Source organism: Nycticebus coucang, chromosome 2 (genome assembly GCF_027406575.1).
Source record: "Nycticebus coucang isolate mNycCou1 chromosome 2, mNycCou1.pri, whole genome shotgun sequence".
Lineage (NCBI taxonomy): Eukaryota > Metazoa > Chordata > Mammalia > Primates > Lorisidae > Nycticebus > Nycticebus coucang.
This window is the reverse complement of record NC_069781.1, coordinates 6,744,350-6,761,903: the sequence shown is the minus strand read 5'-3', so window position 1 is coordinate 6,761,903 and position 17,554 is coordinate 6,744,350. Positions and strand designations below refer to the sequence as shown.

The window sequence follows — 17,554 nt, the reverse complement described above, 5'->3', positions numbered from 1 at the left end:
ACCAGCCAGAGATGCCTTGAGTCTTATCTCCCCAGACTCACCATGCCCAGTTGAGGGAAGCTGTTAACTTGGCCGCCATCTTACTCCACGAAGGTGGCTGCATTTTTCTATGATGTTCCTCAACCCCTTTGCAGTGGAGGAACAAGAGTGAGCTACACCAGAAATTAGTTAAAAAGCCCAGAGTTGGGTCCTGGGTTATAAGCTCCTTAACATAAAGTCATAAATATTGTGCGATTCTTGATTTCTGGGAGAGATTTTCCAGTTGGAGGACAGCCTGGAACACTTCTTTGGTGAACGCTCTGGCTGTGGTGTGTCTCCAAACTCTTCTGGGTCATCTGGTCAGGGCAAATTCTTTCTTGTGTCCAAATTTAAAGTTTTGAGAATTTAATGCCCTTTTTTAGGGGGGTAAGTATTGATAATTTAACTTTTTAAAAAATTATTTTAATTTTTTTTTGTCTGAGACAGAGTCTTACTTTATTGCCCTTGGTATGGTGCTGTGGGGTCACAGCTCATAGCAACCTCCAACTCCTAGGTTTAGGCAACCCTCCTGCCTCAGCCTCCCGAGTAGCCAGGACCACAGGCGCCCGCCACAAGGCCTGGCTATTTTATTTTTTTGTTGCAGTTTGGCTGGGGCCGGGCTTAAACCCGCCACCCTTGTATGTGGGGCCAGCAGCCCCCCACTGAGCCACAGGCGCCTCCCTATTTTAATTTTTTTGTTGTTATTTTTTGAGGCAAGATCTCCCTATCTTGTACAGCCTGAAGTGCAGTGGTGTTATCATAGCTCACTGCAGGCTGGAGCTACTGGTCTCAAGTGATCCTCCCACCTTAGTGTCTCCGGTAGCTGGGACAATAGGCACCTGCCACAACACCCAGCTAATTTTTTCTACTTTTTAGAGACAGGGTCTAGCTCTTGCTCAGGCTGGTCTCAAACTCCTGAGCTCAGGCCATCCACCTGGCTCAGCCTCCCAGCATGCTGAGCCTTGCCTGCCTGACCAGTCTTGTGGTTTTTTTTCACTTCCCTTTCTCCTTGAAAAAAATGGGTTAGCAGTGAGTCTGTCTTATTCACGTCTCCTGGACTGTCTGCATTTGTATGGATGTTTTAAGTATTATTATTATTATTTTTATTTTTATTTTTTTTCAAATGAAAGAGAGCCATTTACCTCAAATTTCCCCCACACTATTGCAGCTGTCTTTAGATTTCAGATTAGCTAAAGCAGTGGTCATTTAATTCTTCACAATTTTTTTTTTTTTTTTGTAGAGACAGAGTCTCACTGTACCGCCCTCGGGTAGAGTGCCGTGGCGTCACACGGCTCACAGCAACCTCTAACTCTTGGGCTTACGCGATTCTCTTGCCTCAGCCTCCCGAGCAGCTGGGACTACAGGCGCCCGCCACAACGCCCGGCTATTTTTTTGTTGCAGTTTGGCCGGGGCTGGGTTTGAACCCGCCACCCTCGGCATATGGGGCCGGCGCCCTACTCACTGAGCCACAGGCGCCGCCCTAATTCTTCACAATTTTTAAAACATTTTACAGCTTTGAACACAATAAAATTGGTGCCTTTTCCATCTATTTCTCAGCATTGCTATAAATGGAAGTTTTTGTATTTCATGCCATTGAAATACATTTTACTCTGACATTTTCTCTTTACCGTTGGAATTATCCTAACAGTGTTTAAGGCATCCCAATAGCATTTTGCCAGAAAGGAGAAGTTAGGGCTTGTGGGAACCGAAGGGAAGGGGATGATTCTATTGTTGCTCTTTGCTGAATTATCTTTGGATGTTTAAAATAAACTTGTAAGTGTGGTGCCAGCCTGTCGCTGGCCTTTGCCGGGTCAGAGTTGGTCAACTGTGCTGTGATAGGGGATACCTGACCTGTGTTCCCTTGGACTTGGCTCTAGGAAGGCTTTGAGAGTATGTGTGTCTGAGGGTGTTTTAAAAAGAAACTGAAAACAAAGCTCTTTCTTGCATTTGGGCGTTTGCAAGAGCTGGGATCCCTAGGGTGCTGCTGCTTGCTGCCTTCACTGCACACTTATGCTCTAGAGCAGGGGGCAGTGCTCATGCCAGAGGGAAGGGGCTGGGCTGGTTCATTCTTCAGGGTTCTCTGCTGGCCCTCTGTGAGGAGGCTATGGGAGCCCTTTTAGAAGCTTGTTTTGTTAGTAAAGAACTGAGGCCAGGTGTGTTCAGGTTCTCAGAACTCAGCAAGAACAAGGTGTGCTGAGGTCAGTCCCCTCAGCTCACTTGGGAAGGTCTCATCCCACTCATGGAGGAGGAACCCAGGAGAGGGGAAGCATACAGGCCCCACATTCCTGATAAAAGTCCAAATTTCATCTAAAAGACTGCAAGAGGTTGATGAAGGAAGTTAATTTGGCAACTACTTGACATGTGCTTCTCAGCTGGGCATTGTAGCTCACTCACACCTGTAATCCCAGCACTTTGAGAGGCTAAGGTAGGAGGATCACTTGAGGGCCAGGAGTTTGAGACCAGCCTGAGCAACACAGCAAGACTTTGTCTCTATAAAAAATTAAAGAGTTAGCTGGGCATGGTAGCATGTGGCTATATAGTCCTAGCTTCTCAGGAGGCTGCTGGCAGGAGAATCAGAGCCCAGGAATTAGAGGCTGCAGTGAGCTATGATCATGCCACTGGTCTCCAACCTGCGCAACAGAGCAAAATCCCATCTCTTACCCCCCCCCCCCAAAAAGTTCCCTATTCCATCAAAGGAAGGGACATGCTTTACTTTTCTTCTTGTAACAATATATTTAGTTATTTTGCAGGATCAGATTCTTGTTCTGATGATGCATCCAATAAACTCAGAAATCTGTATGGATTTGTTTCTGATAGTACCTTGTTTCCTTCTGTTACATGTAAGGTCAAGTACATTGTGTTTTGTGTTTCTGACACCTTGGTTTGAGATAAATGTCATCATTTTAGAGGATAGAAGGAGAATTAGTAGAGTGTTGCGATGTTCCATCTGCCTCATAAAAGAGAGTCGCTTAAAACACAAGTTCCTCCACCCTTTTTCTTTTTGGGCAGAGATACACATTTTTTTTTCCTTTGAGATAGGCTCTATGCTCTGTTGCCCTGTTTAGAACGCAGTAGTGTCATCATAGCTCCCTGCAATCTCAAATTCCTGGCCTAAAGCAGTCCTTAGGCCTTAGCCTCCTGAGTAGCTGGGAATATAGGTACATGCTACCATATCTGGTTAATTAAAAAACATTTTTTATATGTTCCCTTATATTAATCCAAAATTAAAAAACAAATTTTGTGTGCATGGAGATGGGGTCTCTTTATGCTGGTCTTGAACTCCTGCTTTCAAGAGATCTTCCTCCCTCTGTCTCCCAAAGTGCAGGGATTTCAGGCACGAGCCACTGCACTCATCCCTATTTTAGAATTTGTTATTTTGTCAGGATGATTTTTTTATTGTTAAATATGAGCGTTATGCTTTTCTCTGGACTGTTTAGGCCTTCCTGAAATTATATGCAAACATTTGTGCATTCATATGTTTGGTTATTGGATCTCAAGGAGATCCATAGCCATTATTGGCTTGTCAAGGAGGCTTGCACAGGGGGCTTTATGGGTTATGACAGTGGTATGGCTAGCAACCTGGGGGATACTTGGGTGCTGCTCTCTCACTTCCCTGCAGAGTTCTTGACAGGAGGAGGGAGTGCTGTGAAAGCGTAGCAGGTTAGAAACATGATCTGTGTGGAAATCCAAATAGTGTGTGGATAGGCTGTGATTTATCCTCCTAATCCTCCTTTGACGGACACTTGAGTTGCTTGTAGTTTTTCTTCCAGAATCTTCATGATCCATTTTCATATGTTCTTATTATTTCTTTGGGAGGAATTTCTAGAAGTAGAATTTGTGCATCCAAAGATCAGATTTTTAAAGGTTTTTCATACACATTGGCAGCTGCTCCTGTGGAAGGTGGACCAGGTATGTCAGTGCACCTTTCTGTTATCGGTGAAGGATCAGTATTCATTTCTTTTTATAAGGGAGGAGGTGAAAGTCATTTGGTGGCATAGAGCCCCAGTTAGATCTGATTGCCCCTATTTCTCATCTGTCCCATAAACCCCCTAAGCCCCTTTTCTGCTTTCTTCTTTACGCCCTAGGTTTAATGCTTGAACAAATATTGAAGAGTTTGAAAGTTACAGTGACTCTAGTGAGGCATAGTAGTGTGGTAGGTTTTTTAAAACCTGGCAGTGGCTGGGCGCAGTGGCTTACGCCTGTAATCCTAGCACTCTGGGAGGCCGAGGTGGGTGGATTGCCTGAGCTTACAGATTCAAGACCAGCCTGAGCAAGAGCAAGACCCTGTCTAAAAATAGCCTGGTGTGGTGGTAGGAGCCTGTAGTCCCAGCTACTTGGGAGGCTGAGGCAAGAGAATCACTTGAGCCCAAGAGTTTGAGGTTGCTGTGAGCTATGATGCCATAGCACTCTACTGGGGGCACCAAAGTGAGACTGTGTCTGAAAAAACAAAACAAAACAAATAAACAAACAAACAAAAAACCTGGCAGTGGGGCCAGGTGAGGCGGCTCATGCACACAGGGACCAAGCAGCTGCCAACAGAAATGGTGTGTACAGGGGCTCCCTGTGAGCTGCTCTAGAGCACGGCAGCACTCAGCCCCAGCAGACAGCCCCTCGTGAAAATACAGAGTTTTGTTAAAATCTCCTTAAAAAGAATTATACGTGGCCAGCCACCGTGGTTTTTGCATGTAATCCCAGCACTCTGGAAGGCCAAGGCTGGTGGATTGCCTGAGCTCAGGAGTTCAAGACCAGCCTGAGCCAGAGCAAGACCTCGTTTCTAAAAATAGCCGGGCATTGTGGAGGGTACCTGTAGTCCAGCGGTTCTCAACCTGTGGGTCACGACCCCTTTGGGAGTTAAATGACCCTTTCCCAGGAGTTACCTGAGACCATCCTGCATATCAGATATTTACATTATGATTCATAACAGTAGCAAAATAACAGTTATGAAGTAGCAACGAAAATAATTTTATGGTTGGGAGTCACCACAGCATGAGGAACTGTATTAAAGGGTTGTGGCATTAGGAAGGTTGAGAGTGGGCGGCGCCTGTGGCTCAGTCGGTAAAGCGCCAGCCCCATATACCGAGGGTGATGGGTTCAAACCCGGCCCCGGCCAAACTGCAACCAAAAAATAGCTGGGCATTGTGGCGGGCGCCTGTAGTCCCAGCTACTCGGGAGGCTGAGGCAAGAGAATCGCTTAAGCCCAGGAGTTGGAGGTTGCTGTGAGCTGTGTGAGGCCACGGCACTCTACCAAGGGCCATAAAGTGAGACCCTGTCTCTACAGAAAAAAAAAAAAAAAAAAAAGGAAGGTTGAGAGCCACTGCTGTAGTCCCACCTACTCGGGAGGCTGAGACAAGAGAATTGCTTTAGTCCAAGAGTTTGAGGTTGCTGTCAGCTATGACACTACGGCACTCTCCCGAGGCGACAAAGTGAGACTCTGTCTCAAAAAAAAAAAAAAAAGGCTCAGCGCCTGTAGCTCAGGCAGCTAAGGCGCCAGCCACATACATCAGAGCTGGCAGTTCAAACCCAGCCCGGGCCTGCCAAACAACAATGACAACTACAACCAAAAAATAGCTGGGCATTGTGGCGTGCACTGGTAGTCCCAGCTGCTTGGGAGGCTGAGGCAAGAGAATTGCTTAAGCCCAGGAATTGGTGGTTGCTGTGAGCTGTGATGCCACAGCACGCTACCCAGGGCAAGAGCTTGAGGCTCTGTCTCAAAAAAAAAAAAAAAAAAAGTCTGGCACTAATCAGACTAACCATTCATCTGTGGTGGCTTGGTGGACAGACCATTTCTTAATAGAATTTGGTAAGAAAACAGTCACTAGGACAGGGTGTTGGTCTCAGTTTTGAGCTCTTCCCCGAGGAAAGAAAAGATGAAGTAAAGAATTGGTGAAGTCGTCAGATGGAGCTGGCCAAGTAGAGACCCGATGGGTGTAGGTTATCCTCGTCCACGGCCAGTCTCCCAGTGTTGCAGAGAAACTGCTGTTTAGGAGCTTGTGATGGTAAGGGCCCTAGGCGGGGCATGCGTTGGTACGCTCTGAAGAATGTGGCTGTGGCTTTCACAGGCACAAACCAAGCACACTGGGCCTCCAGCCCCGCCCCCCCGCCTGTTCAGGGCCACCAGCCTGTTCAGGGCCATGCGGAAGGACCAGAGTAGCCCACGTGACCACAGCCGGGAAAGTAGGGACTGATGCCTTACTGTTGGCTCAGGGAGAGAAATGATTGTAGACAGACTTCTGAGTACAATCTGGAGAAAAGAATGGCAAACATGCAGTGAACCCAGCCCTGGCACAGGCAGGGAGCAGGAGAGCTGGCTGTGTGGGATGTGCCTGGTCAGGGTACAGTTGAGTGGTAGGTTCCCACCAAACCTGCTCTTCGTATTCTGGTCCTGTTGTGTTTTTGATGGCTTAGGACCTGGGGAAAAAGTGATAGCCTGTGACCATGGCATCATCTCCCTAGGTGCCTTGACACCTGCCTGGTCTCTCTCCCATATCTAAAGCAGCAGCAAGTGCCCTAGGATAAATCTCACACCTACCCACTGCTGCTGCCACTGGCTCTGTCCCGAGAGACTTCCCAGCCTCCTGTTGCCATCTGGCTCTGCTCTCCCTCCACCAGCAGGGAGACCCTGTCATAAACTTACATCAGACCTTTTTACTAACTAGTCTTCCATTCCGTGGTAGGTACTGTCTTGAGTAGGTCTGTGGGGCCATGTGGTCAGAGCTCCTGCCCCTTCCTTTGTTTGCTGCCAGTGCTTCCCTGTTGGGTGAGCCTGGCCAGGCCCTGCCTGGCACTCAATCCAGGGTCCTCACACCATGTCTGCTGATGCCTGGCTCTTTCAGATCCACGAAGGCTGCAGCTGATGTGGCGCCTCTTCAGAAAGACCTTCCTGATGACCCTGTTCGGAGTGCCCACACCAGCATCAGCTCTTTATGCCCTTCTCCTTTTAATTTGTTCATGGCTGGTGCATCTGAAATCACCTCATTCTTCCAGTGATGGAGTTGTTTGTCTGACCTGCTAGAATGCTGTGTTCCTTAGTTGTACCATTCTTCTTCCAATTTTTTTTTTTTTAATTGTTGGGGATTCCTTGAGGGTACAATAAACCAGGTTACACTGATTGCATTTGTTAGGTAAAGTTCCTCTTACGTGTCTTGCCCCCAAAAGGTGTGGCGCACACCAAGACCCCACCCCCTCCCTCCTTCCCTCTCTCTGCTCTTCCTTTCCCCACCCCTCTCTCCTCCTTTCTCTCTCTGCTCTCCCCTTCCTCTACCCCTGCCATGTCATTAATTGTCATTAATTGTCCTCATATCAAAATTGAGTGTATAGGATTCATGCTTCTCCATTCTTGTGTTGCTTTACTAAGAATGTGTTCCTACATCCGTCCAGGTTACTACAAAGGCTGTAAAGTCTCAATTTTTTTAATGGCTGAACAGTATTCCATGGTGCACAGATACCACAGCTTGTTAATCCATTCCTGGGTTGGGGGGCATTTAGGCTTTATCCACATTTTGGCGATTGTAAATTGGGCTGCAATAAACAGTCTAGTACAAGTGTCCTTATGATAAAAGGATTTTTTTCCTTCTGGGTAGATGCCCAGTAATGGGATTGCAGGATGAAATGGGAGGTCTAGCTTGAGTTCTTTGAGGGTTCTCCATACTTCCTTCCAAAAGGTTGTATTAACTTTGCAGTCCCACCAGCAGTGTAAAAGTGTTCCCTTCTCTCCACATCTATGCCAGCGTCTGCAGTTTTGAGATTTTGTGATGTGGGCCATTCTTGCTGGGGTTAGATGGTATCTCAGGGTGGTTTTGATTTGCATTTCTCTAATAATTAGGGATAATGAGCATTTTTTCATTAGCCATTCGTCTGTCTTCTTTAGAGAATGTTCTATTCATGTCTCTTGCCCATTGATATATGGGATTGTTGGCTTTTTTCACGTGGATTAATCCGAGTTCTCTATAGATCCTAGTTATCAAGCTTTTGTCTGATTCAAAATATGCAAATAGGTTTCTGCTGCACCCGCCTGTAAATGTAGTTCCTGTGCAGTTCGTCCTTCCCTCCTTCCCTCTCGCAGGGTCCATGGCCATGGCATATTGGAGGCAGTAGTGCTTGTGGCAGTGTTGGCCTTTGCAGCGGCAGCAACAGCACCAGGCTCTGCAGCAGCAACCCCAGCGGCTTAAGCCGTGGTGCTTCTCACAGCCTCCAGCAGCAGCATTGCTGTAACCAACAAAGACACCTGCGAATTAAGTACATTCCTGGATTTCAGCAAAGCCCCACAACATGACCGAGATGAGCTTCCTAAGCAGCCACGTGTTGGCGGGGGACTTGATGTCCCCCTTCGACCAATCGGGTTTGGGGGCTGAAGAAAGCCTAGCTCTCTTAGATGATTACCTGGAGGTGGCCAAGCGCTTCAAATCTCATGGGTTCTCCAGTGACAAGGCTAAGGTGGGCTCCTCCTAATGGCTGGCTGTGGATGGGTTGGTCAGTGCCTCCAACAATGGCAAGGACGACGCCTTCTCTGGGACAGATTGGATTTTGGAGAAAATAGATCTGAAGAAGTTTGACTTTGATGCCCTGTTGGGTATGAAGACCTGGAAACTGTGCCAGATGAGCTTTTGGCCACATTGGATGACACGTGTGATCTCTTTGCCCCCCTAGTCCAGGAGACTTAGGTGCACCCCACCCCCACCCCACCAAATTGGCCCTCTCCCAGAAAATTTAACAAACTTCACCTTCTTGCAACCTCTTTCCCTATCCCCAGGGGTCCTGTCCTCTACTCCAGATCATTCCTTTAGTTTAGAGCTGGGCAGAGAAGTTGGATATCTCTGAAGGAGATAGAAAGCCAGACTCTACTGCTTACATTACCATGATTCCTTGGTGTGTAAAGGAGGAAGACACCCGCTCAGATAATGACAGTGACATCTTTGTAAGCCTGGAGTCCTGTCTGGGCTCTCCCCAGCATAGCCCCTCTACCTCCAGGGGCTCTCCAAATAGGAGCCTGCCATCTCCAGATGTCCTCTGACCATCCTAAACCTTACGACCCTCCTGGAGAGAAAATAGTAGCAATAGTAAAGGATAAGAAGCTAGATAAGAAGCTGAAAAAAATGGAGCAAAACAAGACTGCGGCCGGCCACTGTGTACTGCCAGAAGAAGAGAGCAGAGCAGGAAGCTGGTGAATGCAAAGAGCTGGAAAAGAAGAATGAGGCTCTAAAAGAGAAGGCAGATTCCCTGGCCAAGGAGATCCAGTACCTGAAAGATTTGATTGAAGAGGTCCGCAAAGCAAGGGGGAAGAAAAGGGTCCCCTAGTTAGGGCAGTCAGGAGTGTTGTGTGCTTGTGCGTAGTCTCCAGTGCTGAAGCTCTGTGCTATAATAAATTATTTTGTAGTGGAAGAAAAACAAGAAAACAAAATATGCAAATATCCTTTCCCATTGTGTAGGTTGTCTATTTGCTTTGGTTGTTGTCTCCTTAGCTGTACAGAAGCTTTTCAGTTTAATTAAGTCCCATTTGTTTATTTTTGTTGTTGCAATTGCCATGGCAGTCTTCTTCATGAAGTCTTTCCCCAGGCCGATATCTTCCAGTGTTTTTCCTATGCTTTCTTTGAGGATTTTTATTGTTTCATGCCTTAAATTTACGTCCTTTATCCATCTTGAATCAATTTTTGTGGGTGGAGAAAGGTATGGGTCCAGTTTCAGTCTTTTACATATGAGTATCCAGATCTCCCAGCACCATTTATTGAACAGGGAGTCTTTCCCCCACTGTATGATCTTGTTAGGTTTATCGAACATTAGGTGGTTGTAAGATGTTAGTTTCAATTCCTGGTTTTCTATTCAATTCCAAATGTCTATGTCTCTATTTTTGTGCCAGTACCATGCTATCTTGACCCCTATGGCTTTGTAATATAGCCTAAAATCTGGTATGCTGATGCCCCCAGCTTTATTTTTATTACTAAGAACTGCCCTAAGGCAGATGGGATTTTTTCTGGTTCCATACAAAATGCAGAATCATTTTTTCCAAGTCTTGAAAGTATGATGTTGTTATTTTAATAGGGATGGCATTGAATCTGTAGATTGCTTTGGGAAGTATAGACATTTTAACAATGTTGATTCTTTCCAGCCATGAGCATGCTGTGCTCTTCCATTTGTTAATATCCTTTGCCATTTCCTTTCTTAGGGATTCATAATTTTGGTTTATAGAAGTCCTTCACCTCTTTTGTTAGGTATATTCCTAGGTATTTCATTTTATTTGAAGCTGTGGTGAAGGGAGTTGTGTCCTTAGCCTCTCATCTTGGCTGCTATTGGTATAGAAAGGCTACTGACTTGTGGACATTGATTTTATATCCTGAGACATGACTGTATTTTTTGGTGACTTCCAGGAGTCTTGTGGTTGAGTCTTTGGGGTTCTCTAAGTATAAGATCATATCATCAGCAAAGAGGGAGAGTTTGACCTCTTCTGTTCCCATTTGGATGCCCTTTATTTCCTTGTCTTGCCTAATTGTATTGGCTAGAACTTGCAGCACTATGTTGAAAAGTAATGGTGACAGAGGACAACCTTGTCTGGTTCCAGTTCTAAGAGGAAAAGCTTTCAGTTTTATTCCATTCAGTAAAATATTAGCTGTGGGTTTGTTTTAGATAGCTTTGATCAGTTTAAGAAATGTGCCACCTATGCCGGATGCTGGATTTTATTGAATGCTTTTTCTGCGTCTATTGAGAGGATCATGGTCTTTGTTTTTGCTTCTGTTGATATGGTTAATAACGTTTATGGACTTGTGTATGTTAAACCAGCCTTGCATCCCTGGGATGAAACCTACTTGATCATGATGTATGACTTTTTTTTTTTTTGAGATAGAGCCTCAAGCTGTCGCCATGGGTAGAATGCTATAGTATCACAGCTCACAGCAACCTCCAACTCCTGGGCTCAAGGGATTCTCCTGCCTCTGCTTCCCAAGTAGCTGGCTCCACAATGCCTGGCTATATTTTGGTTGCAGCCATCATTGTTGTTTGGCGGGCCTGGGCTGGATTTGAACCCGCCAGCTCAGGTATATGTGGCTGGCACCTTAGCCGCTTGAGCCACAGGCGCTAAGCCATGTATGACTTTTTTGATGATAAGCTGTAATCTATTGGCTAGGATTTTGTTGAGAATTTTTTTCATCTGTATTCATTAGTGAAATTGGTCCGAAATTCTCCTTTTTAGTTGGGTCTTTTCCTGGTTTTGGTATCAGGGTGATGTTTGCTTCATAGAATGTGTTGGGGAAGATTCCTTCTCAATTTTTTGGAATAATTTCTGCAGTATAGCTCTTCCTTGAAGGTTTGATAGAATTCTGGTGTGAAGCCATCTGGACCAGGGCATTTTTTGGTTAGAAGATTTTTTATTGTTTCTTTGATCTCAGTGCTTGAAATTGGTCTGTTCAGGAGCTCTATTTCTTCCTGGCTAAGTCTAGGGAGATGGTGTGATTGATCCATTTCCTTCACATTGTCAAATTTCTGGGCATAGAGTTTCTGGTAGTATTTAGAGATGATCTCTTATAGCTCTGTGGGATCAGTCGTTATTTCCCCTTTTATTATTTGTGCTTGAGGTTACTAGAGATTTTACTTTTCTATTTCTAGTTAGTGTAGCCAAAGGTTTATTTTATTTTTTTCAAAAAACCAACTCCTTGTTTCATTAATTTTCTGAATGATGCTTTTGTTTTCAATCTCATTGATCTCTGATTTAATTTTGGATGTTTCTTTTCTTCTGCTGGGGTTAGGCTTAGATTGTTCTTCTTTTTCCAATTCCAAAAGATGGCTTGTGAGTTTGTTGATGCGCTCTTTCTGTTTTTCGAATATAGGCATCTAAAGCGATAAATTTTCCTCTCAGAACTGCTTTCGCAGTATGCTACAGGTTTTGGTAGCTTTTGTCTTCATTGTTATTACGCTCAAGGAAGTTAATGATTTCCTCTTTTATTTCTTCCTGCACCCAACTATCATTCAACAGAAGGTTGTTTAATTTCCATGCCTTTGTGTGGGGTTGAACGTTTTTTTTTGTGTGTGTGTGTGTGTGATTTTTGGCCGGGGCTGAACCCGCCACCTCCGGCATGTGGGACCAGCGCCCTACTCCTTGAGCCACAGGTGCAGCCCCGGGTTGAACGTTTTGTTGGGGTTGAGTTCCACCTTTAGTGCCTTGTGGTCTGAGAAGATACAAGGTAAAATTTCAATTCTTTTGATTCTGTTGAGGTTTGTTTTGTGTCCTAGGATATGATCAATTTTGGAGTATGTTCCATGGGGTGATCAGAAAAGTGTATATTCTTTATCTTTGGGATGGAGTGTTCTGTATGTGTCTATCCAGCACAGTTATTCTAGGTTTTCATTTAAGTCCCTTATATCTTTGTTAATTTCTGTTTAGAGGATCTGTCCAGCTCTGTAAGAGGAGTGTTAAAGTCCCCTGTTATTATGGTGTTATAGGATATCATATTGCTCAGACTGAGTAGGTCTGTTTCAAGAATCTGGGAGCATTTAAGTTGGGTGCATAAATATTTAGAATTGAAACATCTTCTTGTTGTATTTTTCCCTTGACCAGTATGAAGTGACCATCTTTGTCTTTTTTGACTTCAGTTGCTTTAAATCCACATGTATCAGAAAATAAGATTGCAACCCCTCTTTTCTTCTAAATTCCATTTGCCTGAAAAATTGTCTTCCAACCCTTAAATCTGAGTTTAATTTGTCTTTTTTTTTTTTGAGACAGAGCCTCAAGCTGTCACCCTGGGTAGAGTGCCATGGCATCACAGCTCACAGCAACTTCCAACTCCCATTCTCAAGTGATTCTCCTGCCTCCGCCTCCCAAGTAGCTGGGACTACAGGTGCCTGCCACAACGCCCAGCTATTTTTTTGGTTGCAGCCATCATTGTTGTTTGGCGGGCCTGGGCTAGATTCAAATCTGCTAGCTCAGGTGTATGTGGCTGACGCCTTAGCCGCTTGAGCCACAGGCACCGAGCCTTAATTTATTTTTTGAAGCTAGGTGTGTTTCCTGCAGACAGCAAATGGATGGCTTGTGTTTTTTTAATCTACTCAGCCAATCTGTGCCTCTTTAGTGGGGAATTCAAGGCATTACCATTTATTGAGATAATTGACAAGTGTGGTAGTGTTCTGTTCATCTTATTTTGTGAGAGTCCATTGCTTAGTTTTATCTTTTGCATCATTGTAGAAGTTAGGTTTTGTCCTTAATTTCTGAGTTCTTACTCTGCTGTTGATCCATTGTGATGGTCAGTACGTAGAACAAGTTGAAGTATTTCCTGTAGAGCCTGTCTTATGGCAAATTTCCTCAATGTTTGTGTATCAGTAAATGATTTTATTTTCTGTCAATTTTAAAGCTTAGCTTATCAGAATATAGAATTCTGGGCTGGAAATTGTTCTGTTTAAGTAGATTAAAGGTAGATGACCATTGTCTTCTTGCTTGAAAAGTTTCATTAGAGAAGTCTGCAGTCACCCTGATGGATTTGCCCCTGTAGGTGGACCGATGCTTACTCCTGGCAGCTTGAAGAATCTTTTCTTTTGTCTTGACTTGGACAGGTTCATCACAATGTGTCTTGGAGAAGCTCTGTTAGAGTTGAGGTGACATGGGGTCAGATATCCCTCTGAAAGGAGTGTGTCAGAATGGTGATATTTGGGAAATTTTCATTTATAATATTCCCTAGTATGACTTCCATTCCTCTGGAGCATTCTTCTTCCCTTTCTGGGATACCTATAACTCGTATGTTTGAATGCTTCATAAAGTCCCATAATTCTGTCAGTGAACATTCTGCTTTCTCTCTCTTCTTTTCTGCCTCTTTAACTCTATGAGTTATCTCAAGAGCTTTGTCCTCTACCTCTGAGATTCTTTCTTCTGCATGGTCTAATCTGTTGTTGATACTCTCTATTGCATCTTTAAGTTCCCTAATTGACTGCTTCAGTTCCTTCAGCTCTGCTATATCCTTTCTATATTCTTCATATCGTTCATCTCTTATTTGATTCTGTTTTTGGATTTCCTTTTTTTCGTTCATCTCTTATTTGATTCTGTTTTTGGATTTCCTTTTCCTTTTGGATTTTCCTTATTTTCCATTTTATCAGCAGTTTCCTTCATTGTTTCATCATCTGTATTCTAAATTCCCCTTCTGTTATTTCTAACATTTCTTTATAGGTGGAATCCTCTGCAGTAGCTACCTCATGGTCCCTCGGGAGGGTTGCTCTGGACTAGTTTTTCATTTTGCCAGGATTTTTCTGCTGATTCTTCCTCATGAGTGTTTTCTTTTATCTGTTTCCTTGCCCTAATTTTCCTTTCACTTCTTCTTGCTCTTGAAGTTACTGTGCCTCTGGCCTAGCGTTTCAATGAGTCTTTTTGGTACAGGACCAGAAGGATGAGAAGACTGAAGAGGAAGAAGGGAAAAAAGATTTAAAAGAGAAAAAATAAATAAATAAAAGAAAAGAAAAAAGAGAAAGGAGAGGGAGTGAGTAAAAGGGAATATTGACAAAAAGAAGAGAGGCACAGAAAGAGGGAGATAGGGGCAATATACTGCAGGGTACTTTGACCCAACCTTAAAAACCCCAACCTTTCGAGGTGCTGGGTTGGGTGGTTCCCTTGAGGTCAGCAGCTCTTTGCCCACCTGTTCAGACACAACACCTCACTGCCACCAAGTAGAGAGGAAAGACAAAAATGCTATAAATCAAACAAAATAAGCAAACAGAAAACTTTACAGGATAAAATTAGGGGAAAACCAAATAATAGGGGTAGAAACACTAGCAAAAATGAGGTTTTAATTGAAGAAGGCAACAATGGAAAATTATATTTAAACTAGAAAAATGAAGAAAGAAAAGAAAGAAAAAAAGGAAAAATCTAGAGGGAAAATGTTGAAATTAAAAAGAAAAAAAAAGCAGTATATATATCTTGCTGAATGTTGTCTGGGCAACAGGTAATCTCCTGGAGTATGAGATGTTAATCACAATGCTGATACAGCTATACGAGATGGAGACTAGAGGCCTTTGCCAGTTTTTCAAACCCTGCAGTGTGAAGAGCCTAAATCTCTCCTCAGCCCACTTAAAAGTCACTTCAAACTGTTAAACTGGCTAAGCAGAAGCTTTCCCAGTAAAGCACTTGTTACTGGGATCACTCCTGAAGTGGCCACCTACTTACCTAGTGTGCCAAAACCGGTCTCACTCTATGCCCCTGAGGGCCAAGGCTGTAAGGCGTCTCAGTCCCCGCATTAGGCTGCTCAGTCACTAGATTACTCACCCAAGGTCTCCCGCCTGATCCTTGCTCTGCGACCCTGAGGGCGGAGCTTGCCAGGGCAGTTCTCCCACAATGGCTTTGCAAGGCCCACAGCCAAACACTATTAGCTCCGTCCGGCTTAGCTGCTCAGTCCGGGGCCCTAGATAATGCCTAAAGTCCTCTGCACTGTTCTCCCAAGGTAGTTCAACTGAGTGCTGAGTCCAAAAAAAACAGAACAGCTCACAGGTAAGGCCTTTCCAGTTTGTAGTCTCACTGCTGCTGTACTTACAGCTGCCTGCGGGATTAGAAGGAACGAATACATGCAACCACTTACCAGTTCTCCACTGCTTTTGTCCTCCTCATGGAGTCCAAAAGTCTCTCACTGACTCCCTTGTCCTCAAAGGGATGTTTATGGGCAGATCTCACTAGCCAGAGATGCCTGGAGTCTTCTGTCCCCAGTCTCACCATGCCAAGGAAGCTGTTAACTCAGCTGCCATCTTGCTCCTCCCCTGAGTTACTTTTTTATATTGCGATCCCATACTTCTAAAGCGGTGGTTCTCAATCTTCCTAATGCTGTGGCCCTTTAATACAGTTTCTGCGATTGCGACCCACAGTTTGAGAACTACTGTTCTCCAGGCTCACATAGCCTCTGAACACCTGGGAGGGTCTGACCTTGTATTCAAATACCAAGTTGTAGTTTTGGAAGAGCCACAGGTTGCGAAAGGACCACATTCGATTCCTCAAGCCAGCCATAGTCCAGCTCTCCAAAATGAAGCACACACATACACACGTGTACAATAGGGCATCTCTTAAACAAAAACAGGCACCTGCATTTGTGCAAATAAAGTTTTCATACAGAGGAAGACATTAAAATATAGCTCCAGACAAATTTTAACGCTCAAGTCATCAACATTTAGACTGAGGGGAAGTCTATGAAACAAATGACTTGGCTTAATTAAGAGGTACATCGCAAGGGGGAAAATAAAGTAGAACCTATAGATTTAAAAATTAAAAATTAAAATATTTTCATAGAACATGTAATTTTTGTTTTTTGAGACAGAGTCTCACTTTATTATCCTTGGTAGTGCGCCATGGCATCACAGCTCCCAGCAACCTCAAACTCTTGGGCTTAAGCGATTCTCTTGCCTCAGGCTCCCAAGTAGCAGGGACTACGAATGTCTGGAGATATATATATCCTTTTTTTTTTAGAGCTTGTAGCCTTCTCCTTTGGTGTTTTCTTTGAGGAGATGATTAGTGGCAGGATTTTCGTGGTTATGTTTGTGAACCTATGAAATAATTCATGCTTTGCTAAGTATAGAACTTGGTGGGAGGTGAGGTGTGAACTGGCATTTAGCAGCAGCACGAAGCTTGTAGAAGACTTTCATGAGCAAGAGCAAAGTCCCCCGTAGTAGAGCCTATTGTGACTTGCTGTGTGTCTTTCATCCAATGGGGGTGGGAGGGAGGCAGCTCCAGGGAGCAAAAACATGAAGTTCCCACCAGTGACCGTCTGCCCCCAGTCTGGTCTGAGACCCCCTGGATCCCCCTATAGCCCTATCTTCAATCCCCAACTTGCTCTTGTCAAGAGAGTTGTTGCTTGTTCCACGCAGTAAAGAAAGGTAGTGAGTTACTGTGTGATGGCCAGGCCAAGTTTTTATGTGCACTGTGGTGTTCCTGCTCCGTCTTTGTTGAATGATCAGATTCATTCTTTTCCAACCTTGGAGGACTTAACTATAATAAGCCCACTCTATATGGTCCTTGTGAGCATTAAATTAGAACAGCGGTTCTCACACAGGAACTGTATTAAAGGGCTGAGGCATTAGGAAGGTTGAGAACCAATGTCTGTGAGAAACCTAAATAGGAATAAATGCAGTAGCTTAAAGATTTATTGGGAATGGCTAAATAAATTGTGGCCATCATTCTCAAGAGATTGAGGTAGTTTTTTTTTGAGATTGAGGTCGTTTTATGTGGACTGATGTGCAGAGGTGTTCACAGTGCTCAATGGAAAAACCAGGGCAACACAATGCCATTCACTCTGCACAGAAAAACCTGGCCTGGGAGTGTTTTGAGAAAGGTCTGTCGATAGTGGTTATCTCTTGGGAGTGGCACAGAGAGGGTATGGTGTCGAGATGTGAGAGGCATTTCTCATTCTTCATTTTACATCTATGTGTAAAATATATGTATTTACGAAAATATATATATTTATATTTATATATTTTATATATATATTTATATTTATATATATATTTATATTTACGTAATATAAATATTATGAAAAGTAATTCGTAAACCTAAAGAAATAGAATAGTGCTTGTTATACAGCTAGATCAATAAATT

General features: G+C 44.0%; 1 protein-coding gene and 1 pseudogene across 1 annotated transcript in view; both read left to right on the top strand.

Annotated features, from left to right (window-relative positions):
• Positions 1–17,554, top strand: part of ABL1 (ABL proto-oncogene 1, non-receptor tyrosine kinase) — a 151,101-nt gene that overhangs the window by 34,343 nt on the left and 99,204 nt on the right. The window lies entirely within an intron of this gene.
• On the top strand, positions 8,231–9,315 carry LOC128564052 (cyclic AMP-dependent transcription factor ATF-4-like; annotated as a pseudogene).